The 19,571-nt window shown below is 44.8% G+C and overlaps 1 protein-coding gene across 2 annotated transcripts in view; it reads right to left on the reverse strand.

Moving 5' to 3' along the window:
* Nucleotides 1-19,571, reverse strand: part of PDE8B (phosphodiesterase 8B) — a 1,197,077-nt gene that overhangs the window by 19,750 nt on the left and 1,157,756 nt on the right. The gene's annotated exons all lie outside the window — the stretch shown is intronic.

Below are 19,571 nucleotides of genomic sequence, written 5' to 3' on the forward strand. Positions count from 1 at the left end.
CCAGTTACTTCACTGGATCATGGATTGTAGAGAGTTCAAGTTTGCTTGACCTTCCCGGTAAGTACTGTGAGAATTCTGTTTATAAGTATGAGCCCAAAATAATAATTGTCCGTTGTCTCTATTTCAGGTGCAGAACAAAGATTCCGAGATGAGCAATGGAACTGACGAAGGAAACTCAGGTGAGTTGTTTGATGAGAGGTTCCTTTAGTGTCCTTGCATTAATGCACTAATGCTTGTCTTTTTTCCCCATAGGGGCCGGGGTTCGGAAATGCCGGAGATTTGGCACCGACCCGAAGTGAAAGGTGCAGTTCCAGTAGATATCAGGTAAGTCTTTAATCAGCGTTCAGGTAATGTCTTAGCATTCGCTCACTAACGCTGATGTCTCTTTTTCCCCTTAGGGGCCGGGGTCCGGAAATGCCAGGATGCGGCAGCGACCCGAAATGAAGTGGGAATGACCCAACAGGTAAGTCTTATGATGGCAAATTAAGGTTTTCTTATTCTCTTCCCTAGCTCACCTTTGTTCTTGTCTTTTTCTCCCTAGGCGCTGAAATGTGGTTGCGGATCCAGATGGTCGCTGATGAACATGGAGGCGCTTAGTAAAGGTGAGTGGAATGCGGCGTTGCAGCGATCGATGCGATGTGCTTTTAAAATGAATGTCTTCCTTTTCAGGATCGTCAGCGAAATGTCTCCGGAATGCGGTTTTTAGCAGGTAAGGACTCTTCTTTAGCCTATTCTCTTCTCCCTTTGCAGGTGTTCCAGGATGCTGGCGGGCGTGGCAGAAGTCAGGATGCAGGAGCAGACACGGTGAGCGTCCAGCTGCTAGATGCAGAACAACGCGAAGCGTGAGTTGCTGCTTGGGCGTGACTTAAATAGCCTTCAAAGTAGTTCCAGGTATGTATCCTTCCTCTCAGGTATGTATTCTTCCTCCGGCCACACCCGTGTGGTTAAGTAGTCCCCAAAGAGAAAGTAGTCCCATTCAGGCCTCTAGATGGCCCGGATGTTGCAGCATGGTCTGCATCAGGTAAGTTTACACCAAGCACCTTTAAACACAAAGTCATCTTTTATGAGCCTGGCGCCTGTGGCGTCAGGACTGTTGTCCAATATGAGCCTGGCGCCAAAGGCACCAGGACTGAGTCCAAAGGGCCCCTACTTGGGGCTGCTGAGACTTCCCTCGGGGACATTATGTCTTATGTCTGCCTCTGGGGTAGCTGGGCCTGGTCTGGCTCCTCGGAGGTAGGCATCATGACACTCCCCTCTATTTCCCCTCCCTTGCTTCGAAACACTTGTGTATAGGTGCGTTATAAATGCCTTATCATATCATAACCCATGAGAGACTGGACTCATCGGGCGGGAGGGAGCCCCATGGACCCAGCTCAATTCAATTAATACACTGAGTAGGCTAAAACTCTCGACAAGGCAAGGATAGAGAGCCCAATTGGATACAGTGTCACTCAGATCACTAGATCACTATTTTTCAAGACCTCTCTACCTTCACGCTAGCATGAACAAGGTTGTGTGCTACTCTTACTTTGTGGCTAAATGAAAAGGGAGTGAGAAACCGTTGGGGGCAGGGGTCGTTATGTTCTCAATTTCTTTTGAATGTGGATGCCACAAGTATAAACTGGCATCAGAAGATGATGTACAAAAGGTGAAAAGCAAACTATTGGGTGACCAGGAGCAACCTGGTCAAAATTCTGATGATGGCAACAGGGACACGCTGAAGAAAGATAAAACAGGCAACAGAAGGCAGATCCCTCAGTCCCGAAAGTAAAAAAACGTAATACTCTTCCCAAGGGGCAGAAGTGACTTAGTGGATCACCCACAATGCGTGGTGGGGTAGTACTCTAGCACTGCTGTTTTTGCATTTTGGGATATGCAGGGCAGGTCTCGGGTTGCTCCCTGGTGTTGGGGTGAAGGGTGGTGATTTTGATATCGAGTGGCTTTCTGAGGTTGGAGTAGTGGGAGGGGGAGGAGGATGGGCTCAGAAGAGTTTGCATTTCTGAATTTTGGGTCTGTTGTTCTGGGGACCACTGGTAGTCTGGTCTTGGGAAGTATGTCAGCCGCTCGTGACTGGACGCCGGGGGATGGAGGGTGCTCAGAGGGTTTTTCTTTGAAAGGGGAAGTGACAGTTTGATGTGCAGGTTGGATGCTCTGTGAGTGGAGGGGGGTTGTTGGCCTTTGGAAGTTACACCTTGATTCTAATGTTTCTGTGGGAGAGCTCTTACTGGTGCCTAGCTGCATATAGGTTACTTGTTCTACGTTCGCCACAGCAGAGGGGAGACGAGGAGGAAATTCATTCAGGGAAGTTCATGAGAAAGAGACGTAGGTTCAGGCTGTGATCGTGTGGTGGGCTTCCTCAATGCAAGGGGCGTTAATTCACCAGCTAAAAGGTCATTGGTACTGTGGAAATTTCAGAGAGTGAAATTGGACATCCTCCTCACAGGAAACCCACTGGCAAAGGGGGAAGGAACCAGACATAAGAGCAAAATCAGTAGGTGAAGTATATGTGGCATCATGGCAAAGAAAAAAAAGGAGTGCCATAGTCATCTCAGCCCGATTGGGTTTTATAGTGGATGAGGAATTGAGGGACCCAAAATGGACGACATTTGGTCTTTAAGGGGATTTTGAATGGTAGCAAGGTCACCATAGGTTGTATATTGCCCAAATTATGGACAAATCTCATTTTGGGAAGGGGTGAAGGAAAAACTGGTTCTTTTTGTAGAAGGAAATCTAATAGCTGGGTGTGACATTAGCATGGTGTTGGATCCATGAAGCGACAGGAAGAGGTTGGGGGGAGAGACAAGTGTGCAACCCAGTGGTAGAGAATCCAAACACTTTAGGAGGGTGAATTGTGAACTGGGAACACACAGATTCTCTAATTACTCCCACTGAAGGGGACAGGCCATTCACGCACCATTCACAAATATACAACTCCTATTCAGGAATAGATGTAATCCTGGTGGATACCGATTTGAAAGTGCTGGTCTGAGAATCTCAGGTGGTCCCAGTCCCTTGGTCGAACCATGATCTGGTAAGGATCACACTAGGAAACTTGACAAGATGGAGGTCTACAGGGGGGATGGAGGTGCAAAGACTTCCTACCTAAGGATATGGAGCTAGCCCAGACAATCCTCACAGAGATTATAGAGTATTTTTAATATAATGACAATGGAGAGGTAAAGGGGCAAACTCTTTGGGAGGGCTTTAGGGCTACTATACGGGGGTCATCATAAGGATCAGTTCCCAGAAAAAGAGACATTGGAACAGGAGGATCAGTTTAGGAAGAGGCTAGGGGAATTACAACCAGGAGGAGCCTCAGGTAAATACCTCTCTCCGACAAAAGCCAGCTACTCTGGCATTATAGACCATTTTGGTTCAGGACATGGAGAAGAAACTGTTATTTCTCAAACAGAAATACCACGAAAAAGGGGAAAAGGCTGTCAAGATTCCAACATTGAAATTAAGGGAAGAAAGGAAAAGGAAAACGGTAGTTTCCATCAAATCAGAAGGGGAGTACACAATGCATGACACAGCAAGCATCGGGAGGGAGTTCGCCAAATATTATAAGGAATTATATACAGCAGAATATTCAGGGGACAACTCGCAAATTGACACATATCTTGCCCAGTTGTCTGTCCCGGGTATTGCACGGGATGTGGCAGATAATTTAGATCTACCATTACCCAGGAAGAAGTTATACAGATTATTAAAAGGATGAAATTGGGTATGGCCCTGTGCACTGATGACTTCTCAATAACATTTAATAAAATCTACAGATCCATCCTAGCTCCCCACTTGGTAAGAGTATTTAACGAGATATTAAAGGGAGATGCTCTACCAGACGCAATGATGGAGGTCATCAAAATGGCCATCCACAAAGAGGGCAAGGATCCTGCATGCTGTTCCTCCTACCGTCCAATCTTCCAACTGAACAATGACGTAAAGATTCTGGCAAACATTCTGGGGAGCAGACTGGAGGGTTGTCTTCCCTCGCTGGTCCATGGGGACCATGTTTGTTTTTTATTTGCTAATGCGCACCAAAACCTACGGTAGCTGGGCGCAGCAGATACAAGAATATTTAAGCTTAGTTACAACATGATAGGTAAGTACAGGCATGAAACAATTACAGTACATACAGTAGGGATGTGTAATACAGGTACAGTGCAGACATAGAATTAGTGGTGTCATACATAAGGAATCGTGCAGAGTATCCTAAGGTAGGGTATGGGTGTCCTAAGTGCGGAGCGATACCTAGATGTCCTTGGAACGGAGCCAATTCAGTAGGTTGAATCTGAATCTAGCATGTGGCTGTTCCCCTCTGAGGGCCGTAGGGAGAGCGTTCCAGGATAGAGCCGGTTTAACAGGGAAGCTGCCTCCACCAGCTTTGGCGAGTCTAAATCTCAGAATTTCAAGACAGAGATGGTTAGATGATCTAGTATGATGAGAGGAGGTTTTTCTGGTCAGTCTAGCACAGAGATAGGGGCGTGCGGCGTTGTTCAGGCATTTGAAGGCGAGGGATACTGTTTTGAGGAGTATCCTACCACTAATTTTTAACCAGTGCTGACCTCTTCTGAAGTTGGAGATGTGCTCTCTTCGGGGTATGTTCAGCACTGCTCTCAGGGCGTTGTTTTGTAAGATTTGAATGTTTAGTATTTTTTTGTTAGGGCATTGCAATAGCCTAGTTTAGACATTACTAATGCATTGACAAGCGTTATACAGCTGGCTTTAGATAAAAAGGGTCTACAGGCCCTGATCAGTTTGCAGGCATAGGCTGTGGATGAGGCCATGGAGCTAACTTGTTTATTTAGTGATAGTGTACAGTCAAGGTAAAAACCTAAGGTTTTTACCTCAGTTACTTCTTTGATATCGTTGCCATTGATATTGAATGCTGCGTTGCTGGGGCTAAGTTTCTTTAGGTTGGAGTCAGAGCCCAGGATCAGAATCTCGGTTTTGTCGTCATTCAGGCAGAGGCCATGTGAGGCCATCCAGGCCTGAATGATGAGGTATATCCTGTTTACCAAAGCTGTGTCTTCGACAAAGTTGCCCGAAAGGTGGATGAGGATCTGGGCATCATCAGCATAATTGCTATATGTGACGCCCAGTCTGTCAAGCTTGTCGAAGAGTGGCTTGGTAAAGATGTTATACATTGTCGGTGAGATGCATGAACCTTGTGGAACACCACAGGTAATTTGGATTGGGTCTGCTGAGGCTGAAGGGGAAAACACTCTCATCGTACGGTTAGCTAGGAAGGATTGAACCCAGACTATCACTCGAAAAATGTGCGGCTGACATTAGGTATTCGCATAACACTGCATGATCCACCAGGTCAAAAGCTGCCGATAGGTTGAGGAGGAAGGAGTAGCATAGTTGTTTTACCTTTGTCCTTCAACTCGTCGATTTGTGTCTTTAGGTCGATTAAGGCCGTTTCAGTCCCGTATTGTGGTCTGAAGCCGGATTGGCATGAACCTAGTAGGAGATTAGCCTCCAGACAACTTTGGATTTGGAGGTGGGCTACACTATCAATGATTTTGAGGATGAATGGGGCTGTGGGAATGGGTCTCTAGTTGGTGGGGATGACTGGATCTAGGGTCTGTTTCTTGAGGAGTGGTAACACCCAAGATTGTTTCAGGTTGATGGGGACAGTGCATGGATTGAAGGAAGCGTTGATTAGCTTGGACATAAAAGGTGCTAGAGCTCTAGCTGCATCCTTAATTATTTGTGCTGGGCAGCTGTCTCCCTGGCAGTTGGAGGGCTTCAGAGATAATATAACCTTTTCTGTTTCCAGTATGGAAATATTGGTGAATCTGAAGGGTGTATCACTATTTGGAGTAACAGTGGGTGGGGTGGGGTGTGTCTCGGTAGAGCGGAAAGAGGCTTTTTTGTTCGCTATTTCAGTCTGCATGGTGACTATTTTGTTGGAAAAAGCATTTTGGATGCTGGTGCACCATTGTTTATCTTTTGGGATATTATCTGTGGGTGGAATATGATTTTCCATTTTGCGCAGAATGAAGAAGAGCTCCTTGGTGTTGGAGTTAGCCTTAGTGATTCTTTCATTAAACGTGTTCCTTTTCGTGAGGATAATTTCTTTCTTGTGCAGGTTTGCGAAATTGGTTAGTAGGGTTTTGTTTTCGGCCGTGAGTGAGTGTCGCCAAATGGCTTGGAGTTTCCCCTTTTGAAGTCGTAGTTCTTTTAGTTGGGGTGTGACTTTTGTTTGCTTTTGCGTAGTTTGACTGGCGCAATAGAGTCGACGGCCTTAGTCATAGTGTTATTGAAGGTCTCTACTAGTGTGTAAGGGTCAGGATTGTTGGTAATAGAGGAGAGGGTAGGTAAGAGGAGAGGTAGTAATTTTTCGACAGTGATGTCTTTTTTGCTTCTAGTTGGTAGAGGTGGTGCTATGTCAATGTTTTTTAATTTTTGGGGATCTAAGGAGGACGAGAAACCAATGAGATGGTGATCGTTCCAGTGTTGAGGGGTTATTTTGGTAATGGTGGTAGCACAGTTTAGATTGCCCACCCAGTCTAATATCCGCCCTTTCATGTGAGTGGGAGCAAGGACTTTTTGGGTCAGGCCATGTTCTGTCAAGATGGTTTCAATAGATTGGGCCTGTTTATCCTCATGGTCATTGAAACCCACATTGAAGTTTCCAAGCAGTAGGAGCTGTGAGGTATTTTTGATGTTGTTAGAGAGGAGGCTGGAGAGGTCTTCCTCAAAAGTCCCTATTGGACTAGGGGGTCTATATAATAGGAGGATGGTCAGTGTACTATTATTGGAGACAGGGAGTTTGGCTGCGAGCAGTTCACAAGATTTGATTTCAGGGGGAGAAGTTAGTCTTAATGCCAGATTGGTTTTGGCTATAATAGCGAGGCCGCCATCTTAGGAGTTGGGTCTGTCAACTCTAAGTATGTGATAATTGTCTGGTATGGCTAACATGAGTGCTGGACCAGCAGCCTCATGTAGCCAGGATTCGGTAACAGCCAAGATGTCTAAATCATCGTTAGTATGTCTGCAATATCAGAAGTATGCGCCATAACGGAATCTAGCGTTGATAAGGGCTCCAGAAATAGTAAGTTTGTTCTGTCCTTGGAGAGGGGGTTTTGATTTGAGGAGGTTGGTTCTGCGTTTTATGTGAGGGTCCAGGGGTAGGTGTGGCGAGAGTACGTTTATTGGGGAGGGTAGTAGGCCTACGATGAGAGGCTAGGGATCTGATGCTATTAGTTTTAGGTTTGTATATCCAGGGCAGTCTTGCTCGGAGTCTCAGGTTTCTCTCCTGTAAGGTGCAGGGTAGGAGGTTAATGAGGGCCATTGTGATGAGGGCATAGAGGAGTGTCATTTCTATATTAGACAGTTGAATCTTTATGGTGTGCATAGTTCAGTGAGACTAAAGAGTTATAGTTTCGTGAGAGGAGGGTGGGGCTAGGGGGCGGGTACTAAGCAGATAATGCGGGCTTACTTAGTACAATGGTACCTAGGTATGTGAGGTGTGTTATAACTGGCGGTGGGCAGGTAAGGAGAGGTAAGGTATAGCTCAATAGGTGTAATTCAGGTGTAGTTCAATAGGGCTAATGGTTCTAGGCGACAAGTAATGTCCTAATGGTAGAAATACATAGGTAGCTATGTTACATCTTTAGCAGAGTGGTAGTGTAGGTGGATTGGCTAGACCCATGTAGTCATAGTATAATATGGCAGCTGGGCTGAAGTCACAATAATTTAGGAACAGTCAGCAGCATTTCTGTGTGGGCAGGTGAAGCAATTGGATACATTCATGAGCGGGTAGCTAAGCTAGCTGTTAACGCGGTCATGTATGGAGCTAAAAACAAATTGGGCACATTCAGGTAGTGGGTCTGGAATTACTGTTGCATCTAGAAATACTGTTGGTGCAATCAGGCGTAGGTGACCAAAAAGCAGTTAGTGTAATCAGGTAAAAGCAGCTACAATTGGGCACATTCAGGTATGGGTATCAATGAGTTATAGTTGGCGCAATCAGGCATGGGTGACCAAAAACAGATTAGGCACAGTCAGGTGGAGGCAGTTACAATTACTGATGGTGCAAGCAGACATATAGCAGTCATTACTGTTAGGCATATTCAGGTAAAGGCAGTTATATCGGACAGTCAATACGGGCAGAGAGTAGACGACGTGTTCCGTTCGGTTGCCGAGCGGTCCAGTGGGATCAGTGCATGATAGCGCGAGGGCCAGAAAAGTGTAAAGCAGACACAGAGCTTTGAAGGCCGACTAGGTCATTTGGTTAAATGCGACTCACGGTACTCGCATTGGTCAAGGCACACTATGGCTGAACTAGGACTGGTAATGCACGAACATGTGTTTAGGTGGTTGGTAGGCAGTGGCAATTATATGGTAGATAACAATTGAATATACAATTGCAATTGATTATAAAGGCATTTTATGTTGGTGAACACATGGTAATAACCTGGACACGTACCATGAAACCAGGCGCAACAGGTGGTGACAACAGTAATGAAACATACATATGAAAGAAGCACAGCGAGGGCAGGACGCAGAGCTCACTGTGGGAGAGTAGTCATACGGGATTATATGAGCGTGGAGTGACCGCTTGTGGTTACACGTCATAGTACATTTTTTAAGTACGTTGATTGATTATAGTACAGTTATGCTACGTTAGCATTGGTAGTAGAGGCAGGCACAGCAAGCAATCCAATGGTCCGGATTTAAATGGGGCAAGATGGTGAAGCTAAGACTTGCTGTCGGTGGACAATACTAGTGCTGCAGTGCATGCGGCCAAGATGTGGGCTTAATTAGGGGGAGGCAGAGCCTGACAATATTAGGAAGACGATTGACTTGGTGCATCATGATAAAGTGGTAGATCTTGATGCATGTCTGATGGCGATTGACTCAGAAAAGGCCTTTGATAGGGTGGAGTGGCATACATGAAGGTTCTGTAAAATAATTGGGCTTGGGGTAACTTTCTGAAATGGGTCACTGCCTTATGCATAGCTTCCATAGCAACAGTCCAAGTTAACAGTGATTTGTCTAACTCCTTTAGGCTAACGAGAGGGATGAGGCAAGAGTGTCCTCTCTCGCCGCTACTATATGTGCTCACAATGGAGCTGCTAGCCATATCTATTAGATCAAATCAGTTAATCACAGGCATCCTCTGTGGTGAGGTTGAGTTTAAGCTGTCCCACTTCACCGATTTCATCTTGAGGTATCTGACTAATGTCCGTTCCTCTCTCCTGTAACTGTTGCCTTAGATCTCAATTGCCGCTACTCAGGTTTACAAATATAGATAGGTCTTGTATAATGCCAATGAGGGATGGCCTGTCTAGTCTTGATTCTAGGTCTAGATTCATGGGCATGAGGGTAGAAAAGCAGAGTATAAAACACCTGGGAGTTCAATTGACTAGGGACCTCGCAGCGCTAGTTACAGCAAACTTATGACCCTTTGATTTAAATAATTAAGGTGCATCTTAAATGGTGGGAACCACTGCTACTGTCGTGGTATGGTCGTATTACCTCAAAGATTAATGTACTCCCCCGTCTTCTTCATTTATCTACTGCACTCCTGACGACTCTCCCACATAGGTATTTCAGAGACTTGAATAGCACATTGAGTAGATTATCTGGCAGAATCAAACACCTAGGTGAAAAAAGCTACCCTCAATCTTCCAAGGGACTGGGGGAAAAAAGGGAGGATTTGGCCTATCCAATTTCTACTTGGATTACACTTGGATTACGAAGCCTCCCAATTATGGGTTATGCTGCAACACGTGAGGGAGGATATGAGGACCTGCTGGTGATACCCATGGTTTTGGGCATATAATAAATGTTATAAATAAATAAAATTGCAAGTATCTAGAAACTCATCCACTGAAAGTAAGAGACCTCCTATGGGCTCCATTGAAATAAATTTCCAAGAGATTTAGGGAGCACCCCACACTGGTCATTGTTTGGGCTACCTGGGAAAGTAATAGCAAAATTAGGATGTTATCATTGTGGCCCTCCCAAATGTCATCGGTTTGGGGCCCCCTGTTTGATCAGGCCCACCAAATGTTGCGGTACTCCCAACAGTGCTCTGCTAGGGGGTCTCAAAAGGGTGGACCAGCTGTTTAGGGAGGGTACCTTTTTGGAATTTGAGGATACGGGTAGCCCTGGGCAGAGACACAGTTTCCATTTTATATTACCTCCAGATCAAGGGGATATTTACAGACCATAAATAGTATCATCTCTTGTCTAGAGACATGGTGCCGTTTGAGAAGGTGCTTGATTCCTCGGTTTCTCAGAAGGGTATTCTATCAAGAATATATAAAGTCCTTGTGATGGTGAACAGGACAGGGAGACAAACATTTAAGAGATTTTGGGTTGAACTTGCAGGAGGGGATATAACGGACAAAGAGTGGGCAAAGATCTTCAAAGTAACCTTCCATGGAAATCAGTTTACCTTCACAATGGAAAACAACTATAACATTTTAGAGTTGGCATCAAGACCCCTTGAGGATCTCGAAAATATTTTGGGGGGTCTTCCCGCACTCCCAAAGAGGATGTGGGCAACTGGGCTCACTCTCCCACATGTGGTGGCGGTACATTTAATCTGGATTAAAGAAATCACAGGGGTATGGCTTAGTTTAGAACCTCTCCAGATGTTCCTTGGTATTCCGGCAAGGGAAAGGGAGGAATATATGTTTCCCGGGATGTGGGAGGAAATGATGAGAGATGGAAGACTGGCGATGGCCCCAAATTGGAATCCACACAAAAAAGGAGTGGGAGATAAAACTACAGGACAAAATGGTTATGGAGAAGCTGACAACATTGGTAATGACCACGTAGGGTTCTTCAGATGAATGGTAGCCTTTGGTAAACAAGTGTCAAAAGAGAATTCTATGAACCTTCTCTTTTGAGTAATTGATAGTTAGTAGGTGAAATCTGAATTAGGGGGAGTCAACCAATGATGTTTGCAATGGTCTCTTATTTATAAATATAATAATATAATTGGTTATTTATAACGTGCTTAATAACGAGAGGTTTCCAAGCGCGGACCCGGGGATAGAACCTGTGTTGCTCCGCATTGTCTTGCTTTCAAGACAAGCACATTGCCCCCGAGATAACCCTGAGCCTCTGCACATTTCTGTCTGTGGAAATGTTTGATCCAGAAACATTTGGAAAATTATGGGGGAAGGCAATGGAGATTTGTAACAAAATATTCATGTTTGCACTATGTTATAAATGCACATATAAATAAAGTACATAAAAAAGAAAGGAGCCTAGTTAGCATAGCACCAACAGCAACCAGGAGCTACTATTGGCTCCCCTGGCCAAATCGGTACTCTTAAAATATACATGTGTTAATTTAACTCGATACATGTGGGACAATGCATAAATAAACATTAAGACACATTTGGAAGATATTTAAAGCATAAGGGGGGTCATAAATAATGAAGAAAATGATATGTTTGTATCGTATGTGCAAGTTAGATTTATGGGACGCTATGTACTAGTTCCTTGTTCATCAGTAGTAGCTCCTGGTCACTGGTTCAGGCTGAATACACAGGCGCTGCTTTTAGCTCCTGCCTATCCAATTTTAATTTCGATCCCTGCACCAGATCAGGTAAAAGGAACAATCCAAGAATAGTAACAGCATTTAACACCCCATTTGAAGTATACAGATATGCTTGCACACCAATTAGCCACTCCTCTTCTGCCTTATTTGTTCAGAGGATGATAAACCTGCTGCTGAGTAATGTTATGTTCGGAAATGTGTCATACTTTCAGGACAGCACCCTGACATACAGGGAGGTCAAGTAACATATCAATGGGCCTCATTACGAGGTAGGGGGTAGCCATGGTGCTATTAGCACCATGGCTACCCCCTTACCGCATTCTGGGTCATTCCAACCTTGGAGGACCCGGTAAGTCCCCATTCCGAGAACCATTCCCCATTCCCATTTGGGCCCCCATAGGGCTGAATGGGAATGGGGATGGAGCTAATAACGGGCCCACTAATAGCGGGCCCGTTATTAGCTCCCGGGTCCCTTAGCGGCTCCCGCTAAGGGTGCCTGCTAAAACCAGACGCCCATAGCGCGACCCGCTAAGGGACCTCGGAATAGGGCAGTAAGGGTTTACCGGCACCGGTCTCCTTACCGGTGCCCGTTAACCCTTACCACCCACCTCGTAATGAGGCCCAATGTCTTCTTGAAGATAGTATTACACAAATCTCAAACTGCAGACATCCAACTTTAGAAGGTAAAGTGTACATTCTTGACATGCACTGTTGAAAATCTGGGATAGACCATTCTAGTGAAGGAAAGAAATCGGCCCCAGGTAAGATCTCATCAAAGGGATTACATACGCCATATAACTGAAATAATGTGTGTGTCCTTTAGGGTGCTATGTAAGAAAAACAAATCCATGTTATGTCTACTAAAGAATGGTGTAGAGTTCAGATGGGAACAAGAAGCCGCATTGCAGTTTATATAGGGAGCACACCATGTCAGACTATTAGGCAACAAATTGGACGTGTGTGTGCGTGCCTGCCTGCACGCACCAGAAAAAGAATGGGATTTTTTGTTTGTTTATTTTATTTATATAGCGCGCCTGACCCAGGGTTATCTTGCCACTTGGGGGTAATGGTTACAGGATACAGTTTATACAGTTTATGCAGTTTGCACTTGAAGGTGAGGAACACTGTTTTAAGCAAGATTCTATCATTTATCTTGTGAGATCTGAGACATGTTCTTTGTTCCGTATGTTCAGAGCAGTTCTTAGCGCATTGTTCTGTAAGATTTGGATTTTATATTGGATGTACTTGTTAGCACCTAGGCATTGGGCGTTACAGTAATCTAATTTTGAAAGTATTAATGCATTTGCGAGGATAATACAGCTAGCCTTAGATAGAAATGGCCTGCATGCTCTGATTAGCTTGCATGTATAGGCAGATGAGGAAGCCAAGGAGTTTACCTGTTTGCCAAGGGTTAGAGTAGAGTTTGTTTGAAAATGTAATTGCCTTTGCATCGAAAATGCTGTTTTCACCACAAAGAACTATTCACTAATAGAAGGTGTACTGTAGGAAGAACGTATGCATGATCTTGATATTCACCTCTTGCAATACCCCTGGTGCACATGCTCATTCGCGTGTGTAGTGCACAAAATAGTCCATGCAGATACTAGCTGCAAAACTTCAGGAGTACATATTCAAAGTTCATTACATTCCAGGATGCAAGAATAGTTAAGCTGACTGCATGCTGGTCTGCAAGAAACTGGCAACTATCGGTTTTTTTCAAAGATGACTGTGTAGTGTACTACCTGGTAGACATTGTCATTAAAAAAAGCAGACCAGCTGAGTGGAGTGAAATGATGCAATGCCTGTTGATGTGCTACTAATGGTTTGGCACTATGTTTTAGAGGGTTTACCCAATGAAAAATGCCTACCTTTCCTCCATTAACCTTGCAGGCAAATTACAAAGAAAGCATGTAACATTTAAACGACAAACAGCCATCCCGCCCTATCATTGGCAAAGCACATGAAGGAGATTTGGGGTTTACCCCCCACCAAATGAGAGAGGTACATCGTTGGCCTCAAATGTACAATAACTGGGTGAGAGCAGTCAGACAGTACCATGAATGTGATGCAACAAAAGATAACATGCCAGATAGGCCCCACTAAAGTGCTGTGAGTCACACCGCTCTTGTATCCCTCAGAAGGGGCATATAGGGGGTCCAGCCAGTGCTTAATATGTAATGGGATGTCTGGTGTTCAGCCTAGGACATGTGGTACAGGGAAGGCTGAACATCAATACTTCTCACAGACAAGGACATGCGTTGCATGGTAGCAGCTCTACTGATGTGGCGATAAGCATCCGTTCCAAGGACTGGAACGGGTGGTAACAGGCGGGCAGCCTGAGCTATAGGCCAGAGAGAAGCGAGGGCCTATAATGAGGGCACCCGGACGTACGTCCTGTTCACAGAAGAAAAATACAATTAAAATATGGCTGCCATGGAAAGGGATGTTGGGGCTGCATATGGAGCCCCTCTTCCCTTTCCATGGTGGCCTTCCGGAGCTGAGAGGAAGGAGCGGCTGTGGCAGCGGCACTTGCTACTGCCGAATTGAGGTAAGTGAAGGGGTGGGAATGATAAAAAAAAGATGGCAAGTGGGGGGGAGATGGCAGTGAAGGAACCGGACATCAGAGGGCTTGGAACACGGGCTGAAATTGCCAGTTTCGGCCTGCGTTCCTAGCCACCTGATTGGCTGGTTCTTGTTGGGATGCATTTTCAAATCACTGCCCCTCCCAAACAATTTATACTGCAGAAAATATACTAACATGGGGAGAATGCGTAGAGAGTGGTGTTGGAAGGTTAGACTATGGAAAACTAGCCATTCCTTTTGTAATAGTGCTAAGTAGAATACATTGAATGTGTGCAATGCTTACAACACAAATGAACCTTGCATTTAAAAGTATGCCTGAATCGTCGCAGCCTGTGTCGGAGACACAGAAAAACAAGGACCCACTTCCTGCTGTATCCCATTTTAATTCCCATGCATGGTAGGGAATGTACACCCACTTATAAATGTACCTAGCTAGGCCTCTAAACAATTAGGTTGGAATGCAAGCAGCCAAATGATTGAAGGGCTGCAGCAGAGTACAAAGGCCATACTCATGGGAGCCGGCGCAAAACACAAATTGACATTTAGGGCACTAGCCCCCCCCCCCCAGAATAATGGTCAATCCATTTGCACTACTAGATGTACAGTAGAAACGCTCTTAAATCCTTCATGAATTGGCTGGATTAGTGGGACACTGGGTCTAACACCGGGAAGGGATAACTGATATGGGGGGGTGGGAGGGGCAGAGAACAACCAGGCCTGTGATTTGTGCCAAGGAGAACAAAGGGTGATGCCAAAATTATAAGGTTGCGACAAGGAGGCATGGTTGGGGCGCCTCTGTCTCTGGGATGAGAAGAGAGTTGATTTGTTTGCAAGGACCAGGCTGACCTCGAAGTTATCTGCTGAGGTCATGTTGACGACCAGGTGCTCATCATGTGGCTAGGAACAAGATAGGCTGGTGTTTTATTAAGTTCAACCAATTGCAGTGTTTTGAAGTGCAGAGGCCATTAGCCATGTGTGGAGAAGATAGAGGAGAAGATGACATGACCAATTGGAGAAGGGTCCATATGTAATTATTAGCATGTAAATAGGCCACAGCCAATGAGGGTGGGGGCTGAATACTGTATACCGAATATACCGTGAATAACGATTTTATGTTTATAAGATGAACATTATTTTGATGATGGGAGAGAGCTCTCTGACAGTGGACTTATAATGCGATGTCGCCCCTTGCTTTTTGTATACAAAATAAAGCTCTTGTTCTCCTCGAAAAAGGGTGCACCTAGCCTTTTTCCCTGGTAGGTTTTTTTCTATTTCTGGTTGTTGTGGAGTTACCCTACACTCCTCCCATCAGGGTGCTAATGATGCTAAGAGCACTTGGAGAGTTGCTGGCTTCCCCCAAATTGCTCTTACAAATACCTTACGAAACAGCTGCCTCTTTTTGGTTTGCAGGCCGATATTACAAAATGTGGATGAACCTGTGGAGTTTTCATTAATGGACAGGGAGGGCCAGAAGCATTGTACAACTGTTGCACTGCACAAGACAGTGACGTTTTGTAACATTTAGCGGACAGGTATTCATTGGCACAGTAACATTTGCGCAATACAATTTCTCCTATAACACTAGTGGTAATTAGGATCTCTGATCTGTTCTCTGGGCATAGCTTGAACATCAGTTCTCCTATTCAAGGGCGTGTGAATTTAACCGGAAGTATTTTTCTGGCACCTGAATACTGGTCGACATATTTGCCTGGCACATGGATGCTAATTTGCATATTCTCTGGTGCAGTAATTCTCCTCGTCAGAACTCATGTTATTTATTTATGATCATTGTTTGTGCAGGGTGCGGTTTTTTTAAATCAATAATTTTTACAGCTTGCATTACATGTTTTGATTGCACGCTTGGGATATGTGTGATGACTTCCACAAATGAATAACTTGAACCTTCTTTGTAAGGAGCAGGGCATGCTCCTGCTTTCGGTTTCAGTGGAACAATTCTACTACTGGTTCACATCTGGATGTCATGACTACCTCATCAGAACCATCTCTGAAACAGCCATTTAGCTGATATAGTTGAAAACAATGGTTCACATGCACAGTTTGGGACATTGTTTATCAGAATGTGTAGATATTTGCTCACTACGCTAAATTTGCATAGGGGCTTGCCTTTGCCATCTGTTGCATGCTCCCTAAAAGTAGACACAACAAATTCCTTATCTGAACACACACAAAATAAATGGGAGGGAATATCGTCAGAGGCACCAATGAATTCTCCCTTAGCATCTGCCTTTTTCTGTTCCAAGGGACATGCAACAAAGTATTTAAATGAATTGGAGAGAAAATTGAGTACTTCTTTCAGAGACACTGTACATCACCAATAGACCTCCGAGGCGAGCAGTGCCAATGCATGGTGCTTTACACTGGTTACTTGTGGTACATATGGTGGGGTGGAACTGGTGGGAGAATGGATTGGGACATTAGACTGATAAGACACAGTATACGTAACCCGCAATATTGTATACATGTGCGCGTGTTTGGGCATGGGGGGGGGTTTATGCGGGGGATGGATGATGCCACAGGTGCTGCCTTCCTGTAAAGAGGTGCTTTTTGAGGGCAGTCATGAAGGCCTGTACGGAGGCTATTTTGTTGTTTATATCAAATGTCCGCAGTTCTCTGGGTGTGAGCCATAAAGGTAAGGTAGGAGAAATTAGGGCCATCGCAGGTGGGAATTGATCTACCAATGGCTCCACATTAACCTGCTATGATGAATTCAGCAGGAGATATTTTCTTTTTAACACACCATTGTTTTCATGTATCAAATCCCCCAAAAATACCAAAACTGGTTGGCGGGTGGTGAATCACAAGAACAGTGAAGAACAGTGGGCCTTGACACACTTTTTTAAAAATAATGTTTACTTTTAAAACAAATTGGGTAACGGATGCAGTGAATAAGGAAAACGCTGGTCCACTCTTGGGCAGGCTACGCACCAAACATTGTCAATCTTCATTCATGGCATGGTCCGGTTGTCTATGCACGAATATCCAAAGATACTGAAGTATGATGAGGGGCGTCACTGCCTTTTTTCCATGGTATGTGGTGCCATCAGCTACATTGAACAGCACTATAAGTACATTAAAGCCACGAGTGACAGACCTTGAGATGCCCTGCTCAGAACCAACCAGCATGTAGCCATTTTGGGCATTTCATGTTAATCAAAGATTTGCATCCCACTAACCCACAGCATACTTAATTTGATTGATGTATTCATGTCTGTGCGTATGATCTATAGGTTGTCTGGAACTTTGGCCTTGTACATAATGAGGTGCACACATTCTAATGCTATCATGGCATCTGTGTAAGACTGCACTCTGCACCTTACTTGGTTTAAGCTTTCTGGCAATGATGGTATAGTTCATCTGGGGTCAGGGTGCAGTGCACTTTTGAAATATGGCACAAATTGTCACAGAAAGAATGTCTTTGTATAGATTTCTCCACAAAGCCCCCTACATTAACAGTCTCACTTCTCTCGGAACCAGTAATCCTAATATTATTTGTCCAAGATATCTGCTCTCATCTGTAATGGTTACAGCCAAAGAACTCTTGTAGGTCTGACGTGCTAGAGGTATGCCCCACAACTGGTCGGTTGGGGTTAAAAAGAAGAGTGGGTGGCGAGGGTACCAAGGCACAGGAGTATGTTATGGCCAACCTTGCCACGATATAAACACACATTTTCTTTCCTTATCTTTTTCTTCCCCTGATAAAGGCCTTTGAATATTGCTAAAATGCATTGGCTCCGAGCCTTCTTCCATAGGTTCTATTGGTACAAATGGCATCATCTCAAGTTTACCCCCGTCTTTCCTATGATCCCTTCCTTTTTCTGTTTTAGAGCTAGCCATTGCTGATCAATCTGGAGGGTTAGTGTGATCCGCGTTCTTTCAGTATCGTGGGTCGTTCGGCTACCAGACGCTGCTGCTTCCTCTTTCAATTTTGCCGAAGCTTGAAGTTGCTGGAATTGCCCAACGTTAAGTGGTTGAATCACTAACAGCAATCACCCCACACCTCCTTTACATGGGTCCCATCCACAGACTCTGCAAACCCCGTTTTATCAAAGCAGACACCTATGGGAGGGTGGGGATCTTATAACAGGGAAACGAGGATCCACTGTTCTTGCCGAGACACCTCTAGGGAACGAAGATAGGCCAAGAAAGAATATGTTACCAAATTATCTTTTTTTCGAGTGAACCCCCCTCCCCCATGTCCCCTGCTTGCCAATAGAGGGATGGTGGCCACTGCCCCATCTTGGTTTTCACAGCCAGTAACCTTATTCCTGTTCTTGGATCATTAGAGGACTCCTTTCCTGCAAGGGTAGACTGTAGAGGAGGGAAAACAGCCACTGCAGTAATACTTAATTCATGCAAGAACATGGAAAGCAGAGAGTAAGGGGCAGAGGCAAGATTGCAGGCTGAAAGGATGCAGCGGAAAAGAGTGCAGGAATGCAAAATCATGGTACAAGGTGAAACGACAGAGAATTTGCCAGGTGGGAGGAACTGTATCACCTGGAAGGAAGCATTCACCAGTTGTGTGGGAAAGGACGGTACATGCCTAAGTAGGGCAAGCGCTGTAAGGCTCCTGGTGGTAGGGGATCTTGAGTGCAGAGCATGTGGGCAACAGTCGAGGGACTAAATACCGCGTGGGAAAGGAGGCGGAGCAAGAGAGCAAAGAACGAATACAGGGTCAGGAGGAGCTGCAAGGGGGAACATGACATACAGACAATGGTGGGAGCGAGGAACAAAGGAAAGGAATGAGTAATAATCAGGTCATATCCTACAATCACCCGAAATCACATTCAAGCAGCTGCCGAAAGTAACTTGTTGGCAAGCACGTTCTAGTTGTCCTTTGTCACTTTTTATTGCTGCATTGACCTTTTCCCTGGACGGCTACCCTTCTCTTTGCCTACCAATCTGGTTGCCATCTTGAAATTGAACCTTTCACCGTTCTGACATAACACTCCCCCTTCTATTTCTGTTATAATTTCCAAGGATCTTTACTACATCCTGACACTGATGTTCATCAGCCCTTATAAGGTGCATCTCCTGTATACATACCACATCAACTTTCTGGTCTCTAGCCATGTGTAGGAATGTAACCCTTTTGTTTTGAGAGATCAGGCCTCAAACATTAGACATAGTGATACTAACTATTGTTGTGCAACTAGGTTAATGAGGTGACAATGAGCGGGTCATCGAAACTGTTGTTTCCATCCTGTGATGTGTGGGATTAATGATAGTGAAAAAGGTGAATTTCCATTGGGCTACTACAATATAGCCACTGGGTAAATTCCCACCCTGCACCTCTCAAACAGTTGGTGTTTAGTCCGAGGATATTCATTTATTATAAGGATCCAATTGACCACTAAAATAATTATAACAGCGGAACCAATTAGGCAACAAACCAGAAGCAAAGAAACCAGCCTCTCGGTACGTATGTGAGATGAGA

Source organism: Ambystoma mexicanum, chromosome 6p (genome assembly GCF_040938575.1).
Source record: "Ambystoma mexicanum isolate Mex_15411 chromosome 6p, UKY_AmexF1_1, whole genome shotgun sequence".
NCBI lineage: Eukaryota > Metazoa > Chordata > Amphibia > Caudata > Ambystomatidae > Ambystoma > Ambystoma mexicanum.